We start from the raw sequence: 7,356 nt of genomic DNA, 5'->3' as shown, positions 1-7,356 counted from the left end.
AGTTTTTAAGATCCCAGTCATACAAAACTAAAAGAAAGGGCAAAGAAAAGGGTCCAACTGCTCCGATGAGCTGATGCACACCGCACATGCTAGTTATACTATCTAAACAACAACATCCATCCCAACTGCAAATTGCGCAAAGGCAAACATTTTCATCCCAGAAACAGAACCAAATATATGCAAAAATAGTGAATCAACACTACTCAAACTCCTTGCTAGCATCTTTATCATCACCAGGATATATTCAACGACCATCATCACTCCCCACTTCATCGGTCCGGTCCTAGCCATCAGCAAAAGCCATTTCTGAAAAAAATAACAAGTGAAAAAATGTCAGCAGGGTGCTTATGGGGATAACAAATTCAATTAATATCACCTAATAACTATATAAATCTCGCATCGTATATCCAAAATAGATGATCAATAGATTAGTTAGATCAAACACTAAATAATTTACTAGTTAATATATCTCCTCTATAAGCTCTTGCCGAATTAAATATTAACTTTTAACATCATACATTTAAGAACAGATGTTTAATAGATTATTTAGATCAAACAATGAATACTTGACTAGTTAACATGTCTCCTCTAATGGCTTGCCACATCAACTAGTTAATATAGCTTTTGTGAGGATAAGGAACATAGTATGATTTCATTGGTAATAAAATACATAGATCCGATGGCAATTAAATCTACATAAAAAGTTCACAAGCACTTACCTATATATATATGATAATATATCCTACTCCTCACATATTATTAGAGATAGTATTCAAAAAAATTTAGCAAACAATTTGTCTAATATTTCTCAATACTATCATCTGCAGGACAATTTTGGCAAAGGGGAAAATACACCATAATTAAGTATAGAAATATCCAGTTTCTCAAAGTAAAACTAATTTAACACATGACAAGCAAATCATGGCAGCAAAAGCTTGTCACTACTCGTACCGTTGGATAATGAACACAACCACAAAAACCATAGTTTGATAAAATGACCGCAATTTTAAATTCAAACTCATACAAAAAATTCAAAGTTATACAACACATAATGAAACACTTATGAAGAACTAGTAGACTACCATGTATAAGTCTTGCGAAAGGATGATAGGTGGGAACGCATGATGGATTCCCTTCAAACTAGATTGTCTTAGCATGCATTGTCTTCAGCTGAACCATGTAGATCTGTTCGAGAATCCGAAGAAAGTTGTAACCATCATCCTTAGCGTAGCCAACTATGGATGAAAAATTATCCATCGGCAACCAAGGAATCATCGTCTTAAGTTGAACAGTATTCACACACACCCATCTGGTAACACCAAAAGGGTGGTCGTCCATCTTCTCCCACATTTGCAAGCGGAGGGGCACTTGGTTGCACACACTGAATACTAAGTGGCCATGACAACACCGCCAGGGTCCGAACGGATGTGAATGAATACTATGAACACCACTAGAGCTTTCATTCTCAATAGTATCTATAGGATTTGAGTAACCTGATCAAACTGAGTTTCATTCTGCCCCCACCAAAGCAACCAATGAATGGCGCTACCAACAAGGACATTGTCATCTTTGCAGGGACATCATGCCATCCATTATCAGAGAAGACACTTGCGATGACGAAACCCTGATTATCTTCCTTATAGGTTCCCACCAAGACAACTTTAACAGGGATCCAGAGGTATTGGCCTTGCACGTGGTCCACCGCGTCGTCTCCACAGAGCACCGCCCAGTAGCGGTGCACAATCTTTGCATCAGAGAACTGTTGATGCACCCTAATTTCGTGGTAGTCTTGAGTGATGGGGTCCCAAGCGGTGCATAAATGCTTACCCCACTGCTCAAAGAGTAAGCATCCATGACGGAAGTCTTTGAGAACCCAACCATCGAAAGATCCATCGTCATTCCGCAGGAAGCAGATCTGGTTAAAAACCATCCTATCCGTGGTGGGTGGAATGGAAATTTCAAAGGGCCATGCCTGAAGCCGCAGGAAAGGACGAGGACGGGAGGCTCACGGTGGTGGATGCGGTAGTGCTGATGGAACTTATCTTCAGTCATGGTGCTTCGCCAGCTCTTGCATACGGCGGCCATGCACTGGGGGAAGGGCGGCTGCGGGGGCACACAAAGAAGGATCTGGGAGTGGATGTCCTCGACTTCGACCAGATTCGCCTACGATGATGACGGCGAGGAGGGCTGGAGGCGGCGTCTGCTGTGGCTGCTAGTGTCCTCCTCTTCTAGCGGGGTCGCACACGAGGAGGATCGGAGGCGAAGGTTGCTGCTCCTAGTGCCGTTGTCTTCCAGCAGATTCGCGTGCGACAATGACGGCGACGAGGGTAGCCGGCGATGGCTGGTATGACTAGTCATGCCGCCCCAATCGTGGAGTGGAACCGTCAGAGTGTGGAACCGTTAGCAAGGAGTTGAAAAGAGGGTTAATTGATGGATTGACACATATAAATGAATGACTGGTATGATCGAGGGCACACTGTTGATTTTGCGAACAAATTGGGGTGGCTGCAAATAGGATATGGCGTTGCGAAGGGGAAAGAAGATGAAGCTTTCTATGGTAGCAGCACCGCGTTGCTGCCCATTATGTTGGCCTATTAAAACATTCGGTTATATTGGCCGCCACATGCCTCTTGTGATGAAGCTAGGCTCAGGATCCCGTGATTTGTCGCCCGAAGGAATGACCACATGGATCCACCTTCTGTCCAGTCATCCTCGACGGAGAGGACGCCTCCGCCACTGCATTTGAAGCTGCTGCTAGACAGCCGTCCCCACGAAGCCGCCAGAGCGACTCCGCACCGCTGGGAGAAGCAGCCGCATCAGGTCTCGCCGCCGTTCACAAGCCGACGCCGAGAGCTTCCCCTCCAGCAACACCACGACTGCGAGGCGCCTGGGCTCAGTCGTCCCCTTCACCGGCGGCAGCCTCTAGATACGGCATAGGAAGGGGAAGGGAGGGGGTGGCGGCTAGGGGAGTTTAGTTAGGCTTTCTCCCCCTCTCGCCATGGAGGAGGCAGTTCCTTGGCATCCATATATATTACTACAAAAGTTTGCTAACGGGAATTTTTATCATGTCGGATGGCTTATTGCCGACATTTTTTTCCCGTACGGCCAGTTTGGCACTGAAATTAGGTTTTGTCACACAACAGGTCAGCACATTGTTTTCGTTAATGGAACTAGCATAGTGGCCCTCGCAAATGCGAGGGCAACGTCTGAAATAGGCCTTGTAATTAAAGTAACCCGGTTCTAATGTCACCGCAAAATATTATGTTAGTATATAAAAATAGTATTTATGTAGGAAACATTTTTAATCATCCTTAATTTATGCATGGATAATTAATACTCCCTCCATTCCTTTTTATAGTGCCTATAGATTTTTAGCATTAGTTTCAGAATATAAGGTTGTAGCTTAGCTTTTTCTCAATTACTCCATCCCCATTCAGCTCTCAAATTGTTCAGCTCCCAAATTTATTATGGTAAGTTAGGAAGATATGGATTTCCCAAATTTTACGTTGATCTCAAACCGTTCAGCTAGGGGTCTTGTGTAAAAAATACTATTGCGCTAATTTCCGTGCCAAAAAACTATAGGCACTGTAGAATGGAACAGAGGGAGTATCACTATTAAAACAGAATCTCCATGACATATGTACATGGTAATCTTTGATTCGTACATGTAACTAAATTTGTATTGCAACCAAAATGATGTGTAATTAGTATGAATGTTTTTCTTACGGGATATAACTCTTCACGTTATTTACCCTCCTCTCAAATGTATCTCCATTATAAAGTTTAAAATAATATTTGAAAATAGCAAACACTTGATGTGCCTATCCTCCAAAACTAATTTGTCAATTCAACTATGGTCTGCACCACCAGTACGACCTCGCCCAAGCTGCAACTCCATGAACCATGATCATATCTAAAATTCAGTTTAGGTATTAAAACAAACACCCTACCTAGAAGATCTGCTAGACTACATGCACCTAGCAAAGACATCAAGCTTCAGCCACTGGGCACACCATCTTGCCACACATGAACCGCCTAGGCCAAGCCTTGCGTGGCACGCTCAGTCCAGCGACGATCCCACCTCCGATTTGATACCGCCGCTCTCCTCTTGCATGGACGTAGACGGGCTGGACCACAGCGATCCGTGGAACTTTAGTTGTGTGGCGGTACTTTAGTTGTATACCAGATTACCAATAAGCTCATAACCTCGAAGAGCCATACATAGCCTCGTGAACTTCTTCCAGCTACCACCTCGTGTCGCGGCTGGATCCGTAGCTTTAAGATTATTTGGAAGTATCAGATGAGAAGACAGTGTATAACGCAAAGAGGCCCCACAGAGAAAACTCTATCCATACTCGTATTATGTTTCTCTTCGACAAAAAACAAAGTCGTGGCTTCCATTGCCAGTGTTTGCAGCTTTTATCGTTGGCCATGGTTATGAGGTTTAACTGAGCCTAGCCTCACACCGTGGCCGGCGATCGTGGATGGATCTAGTTTCTCCACCTGCCTATGCGTCTACTTCCGCAACGCGCCCAGCGGAAGGGAAGTAGTTGCTCAATCGTTCCACTGTCTACTTGCTCTCTAGCGTAGTTCAAGCAGGACAATAGGGTCACTTGCTTGGACGTGTCGACTTACCTTCTTGCGCTCGTTGCGGGGACGGCGAACTGAGTCATTGGTCTCTAAGCCGGTGGGGCGGAGGCGGCCATACACGATGTTTGCCGTGAGCTTGCACTCACCTCATAAATCTTGGGTGCGCCGGTGAGCATAGAAGCCTAGGTTAAGGCGGCGGCGCTCACGCTAGGTAAAGGTGCCCGGGAGTGGATGGAGTATAACTGTCTGGTGGTGCTCCCCGTTCGTCGCTGCAAACAACAGTCGATGTTGTTAGCAACGGCCTTCGATTATCCCCAGATGCCGGTGCGTCGACCATGTACCCCTCGGCTGGGGTTCGTCGCTCCCTTGAGCGCCCCTCCTTCCGCCTTTCGTCTACTGTTGCTCTCCAAAAAAAAATACACGATTTTGGAAGTGGGGCTAGGAAAAGGATGAACCATCAATGGGTGCGGGCGGCCGGGCGCACCTTCCGCCGTTCGTCTCGTGGTGTTCTCCAAAAAAAATTCCACGATTTATTTTTTTGCCCATAAAAAAGGAAGTGGGGTTTAGAAAAGGATGAACTATTGATGGGTGCGGGCGCACAGATGGGAAGCAATAATAGACAATGTTTCCTTAACCATGGACCACACGGTTCTTTTCCGTCTAAAAGGGAGGACTCGCTCTTTCCTAAGATGGTGCATGTACATGTCAAACGTGACATACGAGCTCGTACATGTTACATAAATTTATATAATTTTGGCCACTAAATTAAACGTAGTAGATCTAAGAGCTAAAATAATTATAATGATGTGGATTAATCTCCAACCTCTATTTTAAACCTTCGTATTTTGGTTTTAGTTGTTTTGATCAAGTTCAGCTAGACCCACATTATCAGTAAATATGCAAACTAATCCTATTAGAACATGCTATCGATTGGGTTGATTTGATTGTCCGGCACGGACATGCCTTAAGTTGTTTCAAGCAAATGTTTGATCCCAATTAAAATCCACGTGATGACGTACGACTTCCGGACTGCTCTGTGCGGTCGCACCAACCCATCGTGACTTGAACCTCATGTGTTTTCTTGCCCACCCTTAGACGTTTCCGATCTAAAACGGAGGATACTGTAGTTTTATTTCCCAGGATGGTGCATGCGCGAATCAAACGTGACATTTGTATGCCACAAAATATAGCTCATATATGTTACGTAAATTTATTAAATCCTAGCCATTAATTTATAGATCTAAGGGCTAAACTAATTTTAATGATATGGATTAACCTCATGTCTCTATTTAGACCTCTGTATTTTGCTTTTAGTATATATATAATAGATAGATTTTTCCTTGTTGTATTTCCTAAAATACAATGTATTTTGGAACAAAATTTCTGGTATATATTTTGGATGCATATATCTAGCCATATCTTTCTCCGCAAATTTTTTGAAGAGTCAGAAGTATGATTTTGATTATTTTTTTTGAAAAAAAGAGCTCTCTACTGCCTAGGCACACCAATCAGTTTTTTGCTTTGATATGATGAGGTTATCAGGATATTCACTTTGGCTCATAGGAGCATTTGTTCCCATTGTGTGAATCTACAAAAATTTCAGGAATACATATGCATGATCCATAGAATCGTACGAATTTTCGGTAGGAAACTCGTCTTGCTTTGAGCTCTAAAAAAAACAGATTTCTGACATTATATAGAACTAATATACGTTAGTTTTATTAGAAATTTTTCCTTGTTGTATTTCCTAAATTACAATGTATTTTGGAACGAAATTTCTGGTATATATTTTGGGTGCATATATCTAGCCATATTTTCTCAGCAAATTTTTTGAAGAGTCAGAAGTATGATTTTGATTTTTTTTTTGAAAAAAAAGAGCTCTCTGGTGCCTAGGCACACCGATCAGTTTTTTGCTTTGATATGATGAGGTTATCAGGATATTCACTTTGGCTCATAGAAGAATTTGTTCTCATTGTGTGAATCTACATTTTGAAGTGTCAGAAAATTCTAAAATAAAATTTTCCATGTACATTTATACAGTTTATGTTCGTACACAAGTTTTTTTTAAAAAACTATAAATTATGTGGCTCCTGCAAAAACTATAACACGACTACATACAAGCCATTTTATTATCTTTTTTGTACATGTCACATAAAATTTTGTTTCTCCACGAAAACTTGTGCACTAACATAGAATGTCACGATGTACACCAAAAAATTATATCAATTGTTTTGACATTTTAAAAATTGTTTTTTAATTATTTTGTATAATGGGAGAATCCGAGGTTATCTGGTTATTCTTTGATCGGTGAATATCAGTGTTTTAAAGAGAAAGATTAGCGCACACATATTTTTTTAGGAAGCGCACACCTGAACATCAGGTTGGATTAGAATCCTAGAAGGACACGATTTGGTCACCTCTAAAAGCAGATGTGCATTAATTCCTAATCCTGGTTCGGACCGATCACTTTCCATGTTTGTTTGATCTGGTTTCTTTCTAATACGGTTAATACGTTAATTATTTCTGTCACGTTTATATTAGATCTAAACAAATATTGGCACGTGTCCATAATTTTACGTAATTCTTAGATCTATTAAATCATAACCGTTGGCAGTAAAATCAATGGTTTATTTATTCTTGCCTACGTGGATTAATGTGGTGTCTCTATTTTTAGACATTCGTATCTTGCTTTTAGTATATAATAGATAGATGGAAAATTAACGCGGTACTGTCTTATCTGGTTGTGATGTAGTGTCGCGTGAAAAT

The sequence above is a fragment of the Lolium rigidum genome, chromosome 1 (assembly GCF_022539505.1).
Source record: "Lolium rigidum isolate FL_2022 chromosome 1, APGP_CSIRO_Lrig_0.1, whole genome shotgun sequence".
Taxonomy (NCBI): Eukaryota; Viridiplantae; Streptophyta; class Magnoliopsida; order Poales; family Poaceae; genus Lolium; species Lolium rigidum.
The sequence above is the reverse complement of the archived record's forward strand: the minus strand, read 5'-3'. Positions refer to the sequence as shown.